At 44.5% G+C, this 18256-nt stretch overlaps 2 protein-coding genes across 5 annotated transcripts in view; one reads left to right on the top strand and one right to left on the bottom strand.

Annotated features, from left to right (window-relative positions):
- The window catches only part of SUB1 (SUB1 regulator of transcription), a 257386-nt gene that overhangs the window by 168989 nt on the left and 70141 nt on the right, over positions 1–18256 (bottom strand). The gene's annotated exons all lie outside the window — the stretch shown is intronic.
- The window catches only part of PDZD2 (PDZ domain containing 2), a 201353-nt gene continuing 199227 nt past the window's right edge, over positions 16131–18256 (top strand). For all 4 annotated transcript variants that reach the window (XM_071731274.1, XM_071731272.1, XM_071731273.1 and 1 more), the window contains exon 1: positions 16131–16268. The gene's annotated coding sequence lies outside the window, so the exon portion shown is untranslated. The remainder of the gene's footprint in view (positions 16269–18256) is intronic.

Below are 18256 nucleotides of genomic sequence, written 5' to 3'. Positions count from 1 at the left end.
AAAGATTTATGAAGCACAAAGTGGTCCTGACAAACAAAGCTGCCTTCTGTGGTGAACTGTGGGGCAGAGAGGAGTAGAGGTAGGACCACTTGGCTTCAGAAAGTCTTTCAGCACTGTCTCTACAGCACTCCTGGGAAAAAGCTGTGTAAATACAGCCTGGAAGACTGAACTGTTAGGGGTGGTGGATATTGGCTGCACCACTCTGCTTCAGTAGTAGACCATGGCTAACATTAGGTTCAGGTTCATTGGCCTCATCAGCCACCTACATGAAAAGAGAAGGTGCATCCTCATTCTGGATGGGTAGTAAGTTAAAGGAGAGTGGTTGACAAGCCAAATGGAAAAGTTTTGGTTCAGAGGGACACAAAGGAAACTTGAAAATGCGACAACAGATATCAGAGGAAGTTAAGCAAGTAGTATGTAATCCTGTGACCAGGGTGGCAAAAAACCAATATATAGGTGCAGGCTGGGAACCAAGTGGCAGTGGTGCTGCTGGATAGGTCATGGACCATCTATGAGCCACAGAGACACTTGTTGCAATACAAAGAAGACAGACAGTAGTTAGAGGGCAGTTGTTAGCCCCCCATTGGAGACCTTGTCCACATCAGGAATATTGTATCTTTGGGTCCACTGGTTCAAGAGGATGCTGGGGAAATAGGGGCAAGCAAAGGGCTATTAGGATTGTCATGGGTCTGGGGGACATGGCCTACAAGAAGAGGTAGAGGGAACTGGGGTTGTTTCATCAAGGGAAGAGAGGGCCTAGAGGTCCACAACAACTTGGAAGTGATGTAGTTATAAAAGTAACAGGAACAAATTGGTCTCAGTAGCAGCAGTGGGCAAGGGCATCAAACTGTACCTTTGGAGTTTCAATTTGGACTTTGGAAAAATTTCTTTACAAGGACAATGGTACAGCCCTGGGGCTGACTAACGAGAGATGTTGTGGTGTCTCCATCCTTGGAGGTCTTATACACTTGTCTAGACAAAGCCACAGCTGACTGGATCCATTGTTGGCAAAAACTCTGCTCTAAGTGGGAGTCTGAGCTGGATGACCTCCAAAAGTCCTTCTCAGCTCATTTCTGTAATCCTGTGACCAGCTTTATCACTCTGACCAAGACTGCTAAGCTGGATGCTCCAACAAGCTTCCCATTCAACACGCTGGTCAAATAGCAGAGAGATTGGGAAGCAGTGGATGGTCTGCTCCTGCTTTATTAGAGAAGAAGAAAAGCAGTTCTCAAAATATTATTCAGCTTTGTCCTGAATGTCCTAAAATTTTACATGTGCCAGAAACATTATTCAATTCTTTCACGGGACGTAGTTGAGATGCAGATTTTTAATATCTAATTTGACTGATAGACTGGAGACATTGTCATCCAAGCTGCCAGAATCAACATTTCTTTTGCAAGAGGACGTCAATATCAGGCAGATAATGCACCAAGGTTGTCTCCTCCAGGCAGCAAACTCTAAGTAAGGGAGCAGACCTGCCTGTAATGTGGGATGGGGGAGGCAGGGTGCTTTACACCTCTGTCCACTGCTGTCAGAATAGCATGGGCTGAGAAGTTCTGTGAGTTTTGCAAAGCCATGCAAGACCCTAGGTATTATTTATAAAGTTGTTTTACTACTTCAAACAAGAAGAAAAAGATCTTTATTGTGAACACTTCTGTTAAACAAAAGGAAGTAGAAACTATTTTGCAAGAGCATGAATTTCTGTGATATTTTCAGCAAATACACGTCATTTTCTTCAAAGAATGGATTATGTATCTTCACCAATGAAATACTCACCTTTTGTAGTTCATATCCATCCATATTTATGATGAATGCCAAGAAACTTAGTGGTGCAGCATGAACTTGTATTCCCTGCAGGAACCTCTCCTACTGCACCTGTCTGTACAATATGCAATTCTCTCATTTACACCATGATGTTCAGCATAAGTTCTTGTCATCTCTTATTTTTCAATTTAGCCTAATTTAAGTCCAATGAACAAATTGCCACCTCCATCCAATATCCCTCAAGCAGAGAAAAGGGCTAATGTCACTCCAAAAATGAACAGCCAGAGAACCTACAAAAAGTGCCATATCTCATTCCAACACACAGAGAAATATTGTTTAGGATCATTTACAGAGAATCAACAAAAATAGAGACAGAAAGCAAACTCAGCTGCAATCCCGGTTTTCTAAAAAATCATATTCATATAACAAATTGTGGTAATTATTTTTAAATTTAATTAAAAGTGCACATAGCTGTGTAACCAAAAAGCACGTAGGCATTCTAGCTTTCTTTAGAAATTACCCACCACATTCAGGCTTGCTCTCTGTCCCCTTTGAGTCACAGGGGATGCAAAGTAACCTTTCTGAAGAGCATTAAAACCTTTGGAAAGAGAAAAAAATAGGTTTTAAGCAGGTGTTCCGTGTCAATCAATGTAAAGAATGATTTACAGATGCTACTAGAAACTGAAAGAGCCTCTCCCCAGCCAAGGTCTCTGGGAATACAGTGGGATGAAGTAGAGGCTGGACAGAGCAGAAGGGAAGGGATGGAACTGCAAGCTGAATCCTCTGAAATCACAGACTGGCCCCAGTGCCCAGGGAAATCAGCATCACTGAAAGTGCACATTACTCTTGAAGAAATTTTGTTGTTCTTTTCCTTTGTTTATGTGGATGTGGGGTCTCATAAGCAACAAGTTTTTGTCACAGGACAGGCTATGTGTGTAAGCACCCAGCATTGAAGTTTCTGAGTTCTCTAATGTATGAGCTGAACGTCGTAAGTTATTATATAAAACACACCTTATTTTGATCCTTTTTACTTTTAGAACTGAAGTGACAATTCCTGGTCTCTTGCCTGTGTTTCCTCCAAAGCAGTGACTCTGCTTTCTTGTTAACTTCCCTATGTGACCTGTTCTATTGCACAGCTATTAAAAAAAAATAATTTAAAGAAAGGCAAGAAAAAAGCTAAAATGCATTGTATACCATGCAAGTCAAGTGTTCTGAGTTGTTCCTTTTGAGTTGTGGGGAGTAATTGGGATATTTCTACATATCTACATCTTCTCTTGTCTTGCTCTGAAATTGCTAAGTTTGTCCTTGAAACTGCAGAAGTTAATGAAGGTGACTTTGAAGATGAGGGGAGACTGCTAGTGACTCTTGTCCAGTCTCCTGACCAAAAGCTGTATCTGTTTCCCTGTGTGCACCGCTGGTTTTGGCTCCATCAGACATCCTGCTTTGATATGAGGGTAACCAGACACTGGGAGCTTTAAGCTTCTTTTTTTGTGCTTCGCTAGCTTTACTTGGATAAAGTATGCTAACCTGGTGCTGATACTGTGCAAGTGTCCTACATTTCTGAGGCTGGTATCCTGGCTGTAACTCCCAGATGTTATATCATAACATTTTCCTTCTGAAGATGCATTTACATTGTAATTAAGTCACCTCACAACATCTTCAAAGACAGACCGAACCACTTACACTCCCTAAGGGCATACCAGTACAGAGAGCAGAGATGTTCTCCTGGCACAATTATAGTAGTAAAATACAGTGTCAGGAACCAACAGAGCCCCCTAAAACGACAATGTTGTTTTGGGGTAGAAACAGGTCTTTTTTCCTTGTCTTTTAAACTCCTTCCAAAGGGATCTTGGAAGGTCTCCTCCCAGAGCTCTCCTTTGCTCAGGGGAGGATTTAGAGGTGGGCTAGAACAATCTGAGCCTGTAAAGCAGCTTCACCCCCACTGCTATGTGAAAATCAGGAGATGCCCTGCATCCATGACCCTCTTGGATGTGGGACAGGAGTTTTCACAAGGGCTGACAAAAGCTCACAGCAGTTCCCAGCACTTCTTAGGCAAGCCCAGCGCCCTGAGCCCTGCTGAGACCCCACTTGGCCCTCATAGGACATGAGACTCATGAATTAAGCTGATATAACACATTTACAACCACTTACACAGAACAGCTCTTTCTGATTCAAGACTCAAAGATAGGGTTGCCCCTGAGTATTCTTCTATAAGTTAAAAACAACTTGCATATAAAGGCATGAAAGTTCACCAGAGCCTGTTTCAGCCTGTAAGTGGGTCACAAGGCACTGAAGCACTGAGTGAAATAACACCCACACAAATCAAATAAAAGAGTAGCTAACCAGTGTTTAAAAAGAATAATCTTTCTGGTTGCTTTAGTCATAGATATCCTAGCCATATAAAATTCAAGACACCAAGCACTTAGTGGAAAAATGGCCACAGAGGATGCTGCTAAACCTAGGCACAAAATTATCAGACTGACATTAGCAGTTAAATCACCTTCCCTCAATGCTCCAGGGACCTAGGATGTGTGCAATTTCCATCAGAAATAAGGAAATTCATGCATATGAACCCTGGAAGTGGTGTCTAGTGAGGGCTCCAGGGAAGAAAATCTAACCAAAATATCTCATGCAGACCACCAGCCTTAAAAAGAAAACAAAACAGAACAGAACAATAAAACAAAACAAAACAAAGCAAATCACAAACAAACCCTCAAACAAACAAAAACTTGAAGATGTGAGGTAAAACTCTCTGAAGCCCTAAGCCCTGCACAGTGACCAGCTGGCACTGCTGGAAGATGCTGCTGTGGAGTGGGGCTGAGCTGAGCAGGGATGTGAACTGAACAGCTTGAGAATCTGCTCAGAGGTTTTCTCTTGGCTGCTGTAATTACAGCCCAGCCCAGCCAGCACAGCACTGTGCCTGTAATTACCGTGGGCCTATAGGGTTCATATAGGAAGTTTTACATATTCTGGTGGCTGGGTCTGACAGCAAAGAGGCTGCAGACAGATAGACAGACAGACAGCCATGGGTGTGCGAGGCTTGGAGGTATGGAAGGATAAGGATACATCCTTGGAGCATATCTGTTTGCAGGAATAAAGCACAGGTGAGGAGGCAGGCTGGGAAGGAATAGATGAGAGGTGGTGAGCACCATCCCAGATGCCTGGAGGTGTTAGCTAATGTGCTAACAGAACCTTCAGCCCTCTCCTTGATGGGGATGGCAGCTGGTAAACCCTTAGCATGCTTTGCCCAGCCTTGCACCTTTTGCTTATGCTGCCCTTCTTAAGGGTTTGCTCTGCAGATCCAGATCTCCCCGTGGGGATTTTTGCCAACCAGGATGCTCAGGGCAAGGCGGACCATCTGCCTCCAGCTGTTTATGTTGCAGTAAAGCTGTTGGGTTGGAACTTTCCAGAGTTACTGCCTAGTTTTGACCAACAGAGATGAGATTGTGCCTTAGTGATAGATCCAGGCTCTGCGTGCTGCATTCAGTCTCTGGAGTGTGCTCCCCTGCTTGAGCAGAGTTTGGATTTCTCTTAGGAGACCTGCTGAGCCCCCATTTACCTGTGCAGAAGTGGGATGGAGGATAACAGGAGTGGAATATGAATCAGAGCAGTGAGTCATTTGGGTTTAACTTACATCTGCTTCTCTGCTGGGAAATGGAGATAACTGGAGATAATGCATTTACTCTTCTTCCCTGGGAAGATGATGCCCCATCACCCTCCTGTGGTTTTCTGGTGAAAGAGAGAAAGAGATCTCTCCTTCTGTGCAAATGCATTATACCTGGACACATCTATGGGTACTGGACAAGATGTAACACTGTCCTCCCATCAGCACCACTGGTGATTTTTTTTTTTTTAAATGATTGACAGTAAAAAAACCAGAATGGAATAATATCACAGTGAAAATGGTAACAATTCACACATAAGGCAGCAGGGTTATAAGGTTATTTGCAATGTTCTGCTTCTGATATCTTGGCAACAGAAATGGACCTTCCTCAGAAAGATGGTTTCCCACCATCTGTTTGAGCTTCAATGTGGCACAATGCAGCAGCTTAAGAGCAAGCTGAGCAAACTCACACCATCTAATCCAACCCCTACCACACTGATGGTATAAATGACCAGGTTACAGACTGTGTAAAGAAGAGGATGCTTTGTAGCTAAAAATTGGGATACTAAAAGGAAAATCAACAGCACATTACAGAAATGTTTTTCCGCATTTGTCAAAATAGCCTCATATTTGATATCATCTTATGGTCAATGCTTTCATGATCCCACAGTGCAGGAAGGATGGGTAACTGTGGAAGTGCAATTAATGGGCTTGTATCATCAAGCTGTGGTTCAGCTCTGGTGTTGGATACTGATGAGAGCACAAAATGCCTTTATTGCCTCTAAGTACAGACCCTGAAATCTGTAGGAAGCCCACTTTACCAGCTGAAAGCCCACTTTAGGAAGAAAACTAAACCTCTTGACCTTGAAATATCTTCCAAATTCTAAAAGCACATCTAGCTAGATAACTGCCTTAGTTGCAGACATTAATCACTGCTGTATTTTACACAGCATGTAAAATTTAAGTAATAGAATCACTGTCCCCATTGCCATATTTGCAACTAAAAGCTGATAAATAGAAGCACTGACCTCAGCTGGTCGATTTAACCCAATGAGTCATGGTCTTGGGGCCACATATGCTTCCTCTGCTAATATTCCTGTTCCTATTTATTTTTCAAAGTGCACTGGCATGCTGTGTACCACAGAATAGCTTCTCTAATGGGCAGTTCCAGAAATAGAAATATCCCATTAGTTCCCTCTCCTTTGTCAGGGTTTCACAGTCATCACTTATTCTATACAGAGCTGCAGCATCTCAAAGAGACAAGGTAAGGAGTGCTGCTAGAAGGGAGGAAGGGAAGGTGGGAGGGGGGGAGGAAAGAAGGGAAAAAGGGAAGGAGGAAGGGAGGACGTGAAGAATTAGACTGATGGGCAGTGATTTCCTCTGAAGTTCTCCATCTGACTGCCACCCAAGTAACTTCTTGCTTTTTTGCACTATAGGGAGGTAAGCTAAAGCAAAAGATGCAGCAGATGTGGGCTGCAACAGAGGGATCTGTCTACAGTAATCACTTTGATTTTGCTCTCGATGAGATCTTCTCTGCAAAAGTCTGGCTTTTTCATCCCAGCTGAATCAGAGAGGGAACTGAGTCCCAGTTATTGTGGTCTTTCAGTCCAGAGGGTGGTCCACTTGCCTTGGACTGAGATCCACAAGGGCTGGGCACTGTGCAGAAATAGAGTGGAAAAGCCCTCTTGCTCTCCCAGCTAGATGTCATTTGCAACCAGCTTTGTCAGCTTACTAGCTTTGCAACTTAATATTCACATGTATAATATTTAAATGAATGCCAGCTGACCTCATCACCATATCTGTGTTTATCTAAGCTGGTGGTGCGTCATGGTCTTGAGGCCATGTGTGCTTTCTCCACCACAATTTGGATGGGTACAGGCAGGAATGACTGTACAGGGAAAGGATGAGGCGATGCTAGGCAGAGCTGGGTGCTTGACACCCCCAGCCACACACAGAAGCCCTGCAGCAGATGGGATGCCAGGATAAGAAGTGATGTGAAGGAGGACCATGGAACTTTGCAGTTTCTCTGTATTAAAGAGCATCAAGGGGAGAAATAACAAATGGCTGATGGAAAGTGTCAGAAGTGACTCTACTGGTATGTAATCTGGCACCATCAGAAATAGCACTTGCTTAATGACCTCCCACCAGCCTTGTAATTATTACTTCAAAAATATTACAGTCAGCATGCTTATTAGATATCATATCTGTACCCAGACATGAATCATGGTCCTGTGGCCTCCATGCAGGCAGAAACCTTTGCAGAACCCAGACTGTTGCACAAGGCCCCAAAGGCCATGGCTTTCATCAGCCTGTAAAGGCTCCCATGCAAGTCTGGCTCCTTGCAATAAAGACCTGATGGGGACTGTTTCTGTGCTGTCCTCCAGCTGAGAAACCAAGTGAGCAGCAGGTAGATTCCATGACTCCACTCTGTCTTCAGAAGGTACATGGGATATAGACTGAGTGCCTAGACCATCGCATTGCCTCTTCCTCTCCTGTGGCCAGATCCACAATGCTGCAGCTCCCTAAAGGAGTGAAGCAAGAGCAGCTGCTTCCTCAGTAGCGCTATGCCTGTGGAGAATGGTGGGTTTGCACCTGGATGCTCCTGCAGCTCTTTGGCCCTGGGTACCTGTTCAGATTGCAAACCAACAAGGAAATATTTTTTAAAAACTAGAGTAAGAATTAAGGCAAAAGGCTTTGGATATCTGTGCAGCAGCCCTTCATAGCAGAATCACAGAATCATAGAATAGCTTGGGTTAGAAGGGAAAATTCAAAGCTCATCTGGTTCAAACTTCCCCTGCAGTGGTCAGGGACATCTTCAACTAGATCAAGCTGCTGAGAGCCCCATCCAACCTGACCTTGAATGTTTCTGGAGATGGGGCCTCTATCACCTCTCTGGGCAATCTGTGCCAGTGTTCCACTGTGCTCATCATAAAAAATTCTTCCTTATATATAGTTCACTACAGAAGCTTCCCTTAGACCTCTTTGATACTTGTGGTGCTTATGGCACTCAGACTTCTTTGCCCCAAGCAAATTAATCCAAAATCAGGCCAGGCCTTCCATTTAACCTGACAGATTCAGGATAAGGAGAAGACTCATTTATTTACTGCTCTTGGAAAGAAATAGGAATATGAACAACCATTGTGCTGACTCACTTCCATGTGCAAATTCACCAGTCTGGAAAGTGTAACGGGATGCTGATCCTGGCCTGTAGCAGGATCCTCCTCTCTTCAGGCATATCTCTATTTCTCTCCTCCTCTTCTCTGCTCTCTGGATGGTAATTCTCTGCCTTCTGACTCTTTAATGTCACTGAAATGGGGCTTATAAGGGGTATATTTAGCTGAATTGTATTAGTATTTGACATTTCAGTTCTTGGAAGTTTTCAGTGATTTTATTTGCAAAGATGTTTTTTATGGCTGTAAATTATAGTTCTTCAAGAGTGGTATGGCAGTTTAATTTTCTAGATCTGTGTCTTTGTTTCTCCCTCTATATCAGGGTTTCTGGTGGCTTACTTGGTTGCCTGGTCCTTTGGATTTCTTATGTTTGTTACAATGCACCTGCGTCTCAATGACATAGAAAAATGTTTATTTGAAGTAACAGCTCTGGCTTGCAGTGCTTTGGATTTGATACAAAAATAGAACTGTGTACAATACTTTTTTATTAGCTTTCTCAGAATTCTAGACCTCGGGTAGTTCAAGGTGAATAACAGCATGTTTTACTTAGAAAAGGAAACCCAGTATGGGTTGCTTGTAATGGCCACTGAAGCAAGGTCTGGGAGTACCTATGAGAGACTTTTGCTTTTTCACCAGACTTTACATCACATGCTCTGATGAATTAAAAAAATTAAAGTGTGCAGCTTTTTCTTTTCTTTTTTTTTTTTTTTTTTTTCTAAGCAGGTGAGTACAAGAAATACGAAAGGAGATATTATAATAAAAAAGCTTAAATGCAAAGATGTTCAGGGAAGGCTGTTGTGGCTGTGCAATGGAGGTATGACAAAGACATCCCAGCTGCAGCCCAGCCTGGTTAGTGGTGCGTTTGTGTTGTGTTTTGTTTTGTTTTGTTTTTTCCCAGGAAGATTCTTCTGATGGAGAACTTCCAACTTTAACAAATATAGTTTAGGGAGAAACCCAGAAGACTTTAGGAAAGAAGAAAAGTATGCTGCATGTGCCATAGTGGTAAAACACGAGGCATTAAACTTAAAAGTCTCTTCTGAATATCATATCTCTGTATGCAGTGCAAAAGAGACCTTCATGATCCACAAAGACATTCTCACATTGAGCTTAATTCCTGCCTTACCCTCATATGTCAAGATTATTTTGCCTTTCTTTAGCACATTACATCTGAGATTCCAAATGTCTTGGAAAGCACTTGCCATATGGACTTGGGCTAGATAAAGGTGTGGGTTTAGTCCTTATTTGACATGGTAGCATGCTAAGACATTGAGTTAAGGGGAATTAAAAAAGCTGTTGACTGAGAGCTGCCCTTGGAAAATGGTATCTCCCTTTCAGAGATGCTTGAATTTCCAGAGAAATCACTGTTCTTATGAGCAAACAGATTAAAATATTCCTTCCTTTCGTTTTTTCCCCCAACTTTACTATTACTGGCAGATGGCCTTTGCTGCTCACTGCTCATTCAAACAGTACTGAAATAATAGGAATATCTGTCCATGTGTACAGGCACACACAGGCCCACATGCACACACAGAAACAATTCTAGGCAGAGTTTTAACATAATTTTCAAATCAAAGCATACTTGAAGGCAGACGCCAGACCACATTCAAGCTAAATTTGTAGGCTGAGCTCATCAGATGAATGGTACTATCTGACTGCAAAAGATTATAATGATAAACATGTGTAACAAGGATTTTATTGAAGTGCAAGTAGACTGTTTATGGGCTTTGTCCCCAGCAAGTGCTTGCTGCTCCTGTGGGAAGAGGACATCAGGTTGGTGGCCGGAGTTGTGAGATCAGGCTGGTCCCCCTGGTTCTGGTGGGGGTCATGGTCCCTGGATTTACTGGGAGAGATGAGGGGGCTGGGCATGGGGTAGTGTTGGCTGCTGGCTAGCTGTGGGGCAGTGCTCCTCCAAAACTTGGCTGGTCTCTTAAAGCATGTCTTTCTGCACAGCCCTTGATAAATGTAATACTTGATTAGGTACTTGTTCTGTTGCTTGTGCATTAAAGCTGTGGGCAGTCCCCTGGCAGCAGATTGCTTTGGCAATGCTTAAGCAGGACTCAGTATCTATTGCACAGTTATTTTACAATCCTTGGTGCCAGTTCCGTGCAAGAAAGGGTTTAATCAGTGCCTTTCTTAACGATCTAACAGCACACACTCACCAACTATTGTGAATAAAACATTCTGGTTTCTCCAACAAGTAGGTACAGATACAGGTTTTTTGTGTAGAGATGATGTTCAGGTTGAAAGAGTGGCTCTGAAACAGTAAATTGCTCTGTATGTGCCCACATATTTAACAAGAAAATGTAATAAACCCTAAAACACACAGAAGCACTGCTGTAGGCAAAAGGAGGAATGGAGAGTCGATCACGTTATGAACTTTATTACTTCTAAGCAAACTGAACAAAATGAACAAACTGAACAGCATCAGAGAAGGTTTGGTAATTACTAGTAATAATAAAAAGGAGAAGATGACTAATTTGCTAAAGAATTTAACAAAAAAACCTGATATTGATGAGAAGCTCTAAGGTGATTTTTAGTGCTTGACTTAGTTTTTAACCTTAGTCTGCCTAAAGTCAAGTTCATCAGATGGATGAATTTGACCTCTGATACCTTATGCCACTGCAACTGAGGCAAGCATTGATTCAGGAATTACATGGAAGGGAGTCTTAAGAGAACTGTATGTTACATGTGCTGCAAAGTAATTTCTAGCTGACTGTTTGAATCCGAGGCACTTTGACCCTTACTGTTGACTTATTTAGATCTATTGTAGTATTATAGAGTCCATGTTTTAGACTTCTGCAGCAAATATGTAATTTGATTGGTGATAGCCACAAAAAAAAAACAAAAAACCAAAAACAAAAAAACAAAACAACAACAACAAAAAAAAGTGTCCAAAAAAAGTGTCCACTTTAAAGTTTAGATCTTGTTGTTAGTGGCAATTTTGCTTTTTTCCTTCACCTACGGGTATGTTGGAGGCATTTATGCTTCTATGTTCTATGCTAATTTGAACTAAGTCTTTCTGAAGGGTCACCCACTTTTTTGCTCAAGGGGAAATCTACTGTATCTGTGGAACTTTAAATCCCAGTGAGGCTTGCAGTTAGTCTAGGAAAATGCAGGAGGAAAGATACATAAGTGGAGAAAAATCCCTGCTGATGGATTCACAGATATTAGCTTATTTTCCCCCCTTTCTGTAAAGACATAGTAGGTTTCAAAAGGCAGTAAAAAAGTATTGGGTCAGCATAATTTTTTGTTGTTCCTACTTATAGCTGGTGGCTCAAATTAAAGCTGGGACAAATTGGACTGTCATTATTACAGATGATATAAGGTTGTGCAAGAGCCAAACTGTGACTGTGGCTCTGAGCCTGGCATGACTGTTCACTTTCTGTGCTCTGCTCCATCAGACGTCCAAGATTTCTCTTCTTCAGCCCTTTTAGTCTCATATTTACTGCGCTATGCTATGGAGGAGACATATGTAAAGTGTTCCCTCTCTTGGGCTTTGCTCATGCAAAGCAAATCAGTCAGTGTTGCTGTAGTGGAAACTGCATGGGCATACACTATTTCAGAGTTAAGACACAGTCCTGGCAATATTGCTCTGCTTTTGAAGTAATTATTTCCAAATAAAATTGGAACAGTGTGCCCGCCTGAGGACCAAGGCAGCTCTAGGTTATTAGCGTAATCATGCTGGTTAATTTTTCCTCATAGACAAGGAAATCAATAGGATACTTCATTTTAGTCCCCTTGTGAATGGAAATCATTGTAGTACAGCCAATGCTGGCTTAGAATCATAGAATGTGCTGAGCTGGAAGGGACCCATCACAATCATGGAGTCCAGCTCCTGTCCCCTGTGTAGGGAAGCCCAAGAATTACACCATGTTCCTGAGAGCACACCATGTGCCTCACCTTGGCTTGTCCTTGGTCTGTTTTATACCCCTTATATCCATGGGAGAGACTGTGTGTGTCTGTGTAAAGGGCAGAGTTGAGAAGAGGGTGGAGCAATATTGAAGATGAAGAGTAGCAGTTGTGTGCCATAAGCACAGGAAAACACAAGTTTTGCTGGTGGAGCCCACAATGTGTCAGGAGTCATTGCTGCCGTTGTTAAATCTCAGCCTGAGTTTTGGAAGCTGATGGGGTAAAGTCACAATGCAGGTTAATCAGCCCCAGATATTGAGGCACTTGATAATGTCAGTGGTGGCAGTGTTACATACACCCCATCTGGATATGAAGCTGATATGTTTTTCATTTGCTGTTTCTGCTCTACAGACTGCCAGACTGTACTCAAACCACTAAACTAGACGCAAACAGCATCAAATCATCTGCATAAAATTTTCAGGATGGTTTGAACCCCACATATCTGGGGATTTCAGGGAGAGCTGAGGGCAGGTGATAGCTCAGCAGATCTGCCTCAATTTCTGGATGTTGTCCAGCCATCCCCAGAGTGCAGAAGAAGATGGATATTGCCAGAGTGGCACGGGTCAGGGCAGAAAATCCTGCTTGTGCTCAGAATATGTGACAAAATTACAGATTGCTGAAGCTGGCATCAGGATAAAATGTTGTTAGGGTAACTAGTATCTGCTGTGTAGCAACTCTGAACATCCTCTAGGTTCCTGAAAATCTGCTACTGAAATTTGGTCCTGCTGATTCTGTCACATGATGTTACATGATCTGAGGAGTGTTAGATCCTGAAAGCTGAATATTACACCAATGACTTAATCCAATCTTTCTTCCTGATTTGTGTTTTCTCCCCTTTTCCTTGGGATCCAGCTCCTCTCCCAGGTTCCTCTGGGGTCCAGATTACTGTTTTACTTTCAGCATCCTTTCCTTATCTAAAGCAAAATAAAATGAGATTTTGAGAATGCTCTGGGAGGTGAAATGTGGAAACCACAAAGAGATATGCTTGATTTCTACTCAGCTGGTATCTGAGTCAAACACAGAATGCTACTGATGCTATTGACATCTGTCTGGGTTGCAAAATACGAATACTGCAAATCCTGTATATCAGTGCTTGGAGTTCCATAGACACAAAACCACATGTAACAAAGATTTTGAAAGTCACATTGCAGAAGAGGTTCATAACCTTCAGGAAGAGCAGAAGAGAAATAATATTTCTTAGATGTGTAAGAGGAGAATGTAAAATATTGCTGGCAGCCTCCAGAATTACTGATTACACTCATAGATAAAGTTGACCTTTCCACAGAGATCTGCTAACAAACCCAACACACACTGAGCACAGTACCTTTTCAACCTTTTGGCTTAGTACCAGCAGATATAAGCAGTGATTGATTTGCATTACAAAATTGAGTACCAACAGCTGCCTGTGAATGTATTTAGCAAAATACATTTATGAGCATCAGCTTATATATGTTTATGAGCATCAGCTTTTCTTCCATGGTATAATCCTGCATCAGGAACACCAGACCTTCTGTGCTTTATAACATTATCTTACAGCTGATCCAGAAAATGGAGGAAGTGCATATGACAGACTTCAGAGAGATTTAAATGATATTGCTGTGTGTGGGGATAAGAAAGATACGGGAATGTCCCTTTTCATGCCATTTCTACTTTGGTGGAATACCTGAAACAAATAGAATTGCTCTGATTTGAATGAAAGAGGTTCAGACATAATCTGCTTCCTTGTCTTAGTGATAAGTACAAATAAGCTGGACTGTGGACCTTTAAAAATCAAGATAGCAGATAAGCAGAAGTTAGTGCGTATGTATTTCGCTGATTCTGATCCATGTTGCTGCTGAAGGTAATCATCACATTTGCATGGCTATCAGCTATTATTTCCTGCCAGAACTGATCACAGGGGACAGCTGTGCCCTGAAATAGGGGCTCAGCACTCTGGGACTCGCTGTCCCGAGGTACTGTGGGACCTCTGGGGATTTTTTGTTCTACCTGGAGATAATCACATTTTTGAACTTGGGAGTCAAAGGGACTAATTCTCAGAGTTTCTCTTGCTTCACCCCATCATCCTTCTTGCTACTGTGAGCCAGTGCTGTTTCCAGAGACCTCCCTGTCAGCATAGAGGAATTATTTGCAAACCCAGTTGCTCTTATACATACACCCCCAAATCTCTTTTCACTGAAATGTCATGGAATTGTGTGCTGGATTAAACCCAGCCCTGCAGGGAACCAGCTAATGAGCTCATGCTTCAGCATGAAGATGCAGATGCAGATCAAACACAGTGGTACACAGTCCCCCTGAGCACTGCTTGGTTAACTGAGATCTACTGTGGTGTCACCATGTTTGCTGACAGCACTGGTGGAAACCTCAGCACACTGCTAGCAGGGAGTTGCTCTATTGCCAGTCTCAGCACTTACTACTTGCTCCAGGAGCCTGGGATTTCCTCACAGAACCAAAGTCACTAGCAGGAATCACACACTTTTTTTTTTTTTTTTTTTTTTTTTTTTTTTTTTTTTTTTTTTTTGTATCTTATACCAAGTTTTAGTAGCTTGGAAAGGATTGGGGTTTTGATTTTTTTTCCTTAGTACATGCCATGGCCAGACTGCCACCACTGAAAACCTCCCTGCTCTGCACACAGGATGCTCCACAGTGTGCTCTGTTTCACACACCCACAGTATGTGATACTGTTTTACTTGCATGGAAGTATTCTGCATTCGTAGACCAATTCAGCTCAACTAACGGCATCCTCTTCTTGTGCAGGAGTCCTGAGGCACTGCCTGGTACTTTGTGCTGAACCTGTCACTACAACAAGTGCCTCCGGACAACCCTGTGCTTTAAACACTGTACTTGATTTAGTTACCAGCACAGACGTTGCAGTCATGAGCAATCATCTTCAAAGGAGTGATAGGCAGAGCATCTGGGCCAAATTGTAACGTGATTACCTGGTGGAGTTTTTAATAAAGTCAATCCTTTGGAGACACTTCGGTTGATCTGAAATCTTTTTCTTCTTAGATTTAATTTTAGAACAGCCCTACTGGAAACGCACTCCCTGAGCCTTGTGCAGGGCCATGAGTCAGGAAAGGACTCTGGCTTGAAAGAAAACAGCCACTGAACATTTCCTTCTGCAGTGCTTAGGAAAAGTGAAGCTAAAAAAGCAACCAAACATTTTAAACCGTATTGTGCTTTTAATAATCTGAAGTTCCTAATAAAAAAGGAACTTTTTCAAATTAAAACCTAATTCTCTTATTCTTTTATTTTTTTTTTTTTTTAAAAAAGGTAATTCACTGTTCATTTAAATCCTCTTTGTAGATAGCACTGCCTGCTGAGCCGACAACAGAAGATAAAAGCGATACAAGGAAAATGTTTAGAAGACTTAAAAATATCCCGACATGCCCGAAAATATAGAAAACCTGCACAGAAAAACATCTGCTCCTCGGGGGCCGGAGGCTTCAGCCAACTCTTGGAGCTCCCTCCCCTCCCCCTCAGCAGCACATTACAGATTGCCCCCCGGCTCGCCAGCAGCCCGGGGTCTACCGGGCTCTCCCGGAGGGTCCCGGGGAGGGTGGGGGAACCCCGCCCGGGCACCGCCCCGCGAAGGGCTGCCGCACCGCCCGCCCCGTCGGGCCGCCCCTCACGGGATCCCCGCGCCTCCCGCCCCGTCGGGGCCGCGCCCGCCGCTCCCCGGGCCGGGACCGGGCCGGGCTGGTCCGGGCGGGCAGCGCGGCGGTGCGTCAGGCAGAGAGGGAACGGCGCCGGGCCGGGGGCCGCCCTGCCCCGGGATCGCCGGGCAGGTGTCAGGGTGCCGGGTCCCCCCCGTTCCCGCCGAGGTGAGTGGGGGGGGGGGGTGTGCAGGGCGGAGGGCTGCGGGCCGGGGCGGAGGGCGGGGGCCGGCCGGTGCCTGCCCCGCTGGCGGCTTCGCTCCCTCGTGAACGGGGATGACGGGGCTGGGCTTGGGCTCTGCGTCCCCCCGCACTGCCGCAGCGGGTCGGGGTTAGGGGCTCCATTCTCCGGCGGCCGGTGGGAGTAATTTCCCCCGACACCGCTACCGGGGGCTTCATTCCTCGGTAGTCGGTGAGGTTTAGCCTTGACGCCGGTGCCAGCAAGGTTTCCGTCTGCCCGGAGATGGGTGGGTGCCCTGAGGGGTCTCCATCTGCTGGGGTCAGCAGGCTGCATTCCCCCACCCTGAAGCTTCTCTCGCAGGGTTAGTGGGTTGCAGCCCCCCCGGGGTGCCAGTGCGGTACCTTCCCCACGACACTTGGGACTCCATTCCCAGAAGGGGGCATCCCACATGCAGGGTGGAATTGGGGTGCGTGCCCGATGGCCGTGGGGACTTCTCCAGGTGTCAGTGGGGCGCATCCCCTAGAGACCAGCAGGACTCCCATGCACAAGAGGTCAATGGGACAGGGTATTACTAGTGTCCATCCCCTGGGGTTGGTGGGGTTTCAGTACCCTGTGGGTACATCAGTACCCTATGGGGTGCATCACCTGGTCTGGGGGTGTTTGCTAGCGTTCTGCCTGGATTATGCTTTGCTGACTGACCCCGGCGTATGCACATGGAGGGCACGGGGCAGCTCCATCGTCTGCTGTGACACTTTGTGCTGTACCTTCATGCTGCAGCTTAGGTCGTGTCGTGGCAGTGTGTTACTGTCTTGCAGTGCAGCAGGGCCCGGGGATATGAGGAAGAGGGATGTCAGTCACAGAAAAACAGCAACCACCCCCTTTTCCCTATATGCAGCAGTTTGATAAGATCAGACAGCATGAAGCATCTGAAACATCTGCCTGATACTCCCTCCCTCTCCCACCCCACCCCCCCCCGGCCATCAGAAGGTGATTCTCCGTGTCGTTAAATACTTTTGTCTGCAGAAAGTGGGCAGCGATACAGGCAGTATTGTAAACCCAGGGACCTCTTGTAGATGAGATACGTAGGAGGAAAGTATCTGACCTCTGAAGTTAACTGTGTTGCCCCCCTTTCGGGTGGCCTGGGGAACTCTCTTAAACCCATCTCAGCGGGTAACTACCTGACCATTATACTGGCTGTAGAAAGCTCTGATGTCTCTTTGAAGGGACTATAAAGCTATAAATGGGCTTAATATAGTCCATCCCGTTAACCTCAGTGCTTTCCCTCAGTAGCCTTTTAATGAACTGAAATGCTCATGAATTTCTCTGAACTGGCTGTCAAATCTTCTCTGCTCCTTCTATCTGGAGAGCGCGTGGCGGGGCCGTGCGGGAGGAGAGGTGCCTGATGTGCCTTCACTCCCTCATCCCTGGGGGCTGCAACAGCTGGTGGGGGATTGTCACCAGGGGCTGGTGTGTTCTGGCCAATGCAGTGGCTCTCAGGAGCCATCAGGGCTTGGGCTTTGTTCTTATTCTGGCAAAGGGGCAGGAGGAATGGCTGTGAGCAGATCCTCTTGTCAGAGCACTCGACGCTTTGGTCTACGTTCCTCTGCCTTGATGTTAAGGCAAACAATGATGCCTGCACGCCTTAGCAACCCTCACTTTCATGTCCAGGATTCATGTCTTTGCAAAAGCTGTGCTAATCCCTTGGGATGACTCACAAACTTTGCCGTTTTGTAGAGTGGCTTCTCCTCTTGCGTGAGTCTTGCACTGGACAAATTATATTTTGGTTAGCCAAAGCTCGCAGTATGTGGAAGAATAGTCTGCAATACTACTGTGGTAATAGTTTTCTGAAAAACAAAATGCCTGAATGCAAATAGAATGTAAAATGTGTCTTTGAAGTCTTTTTTCTTTAAAATTATCCAGTGCTTAGCCTGGAGGAAACCTATTTTTTTACTTTTATAAAACTCACGCACATTTT

The sequence above is a fragment of the Heliangelus exortis genome, chromosome Z (assembly GCF_036169615.1).
Source record: "Heliangelus exortis chromosome Z, bHelExo1.hap1, whole genome shotgun sequence".
NCBI classification, from domain to species: Eukaryota; Metazoa; Chordata; class Aves; order Apodiformes; family Trochilidae; genus Heliangelus; species Heliangelus exortis.
This window is presented reverse-complemented; position numbering and strand designations above follow the sequence as displayed.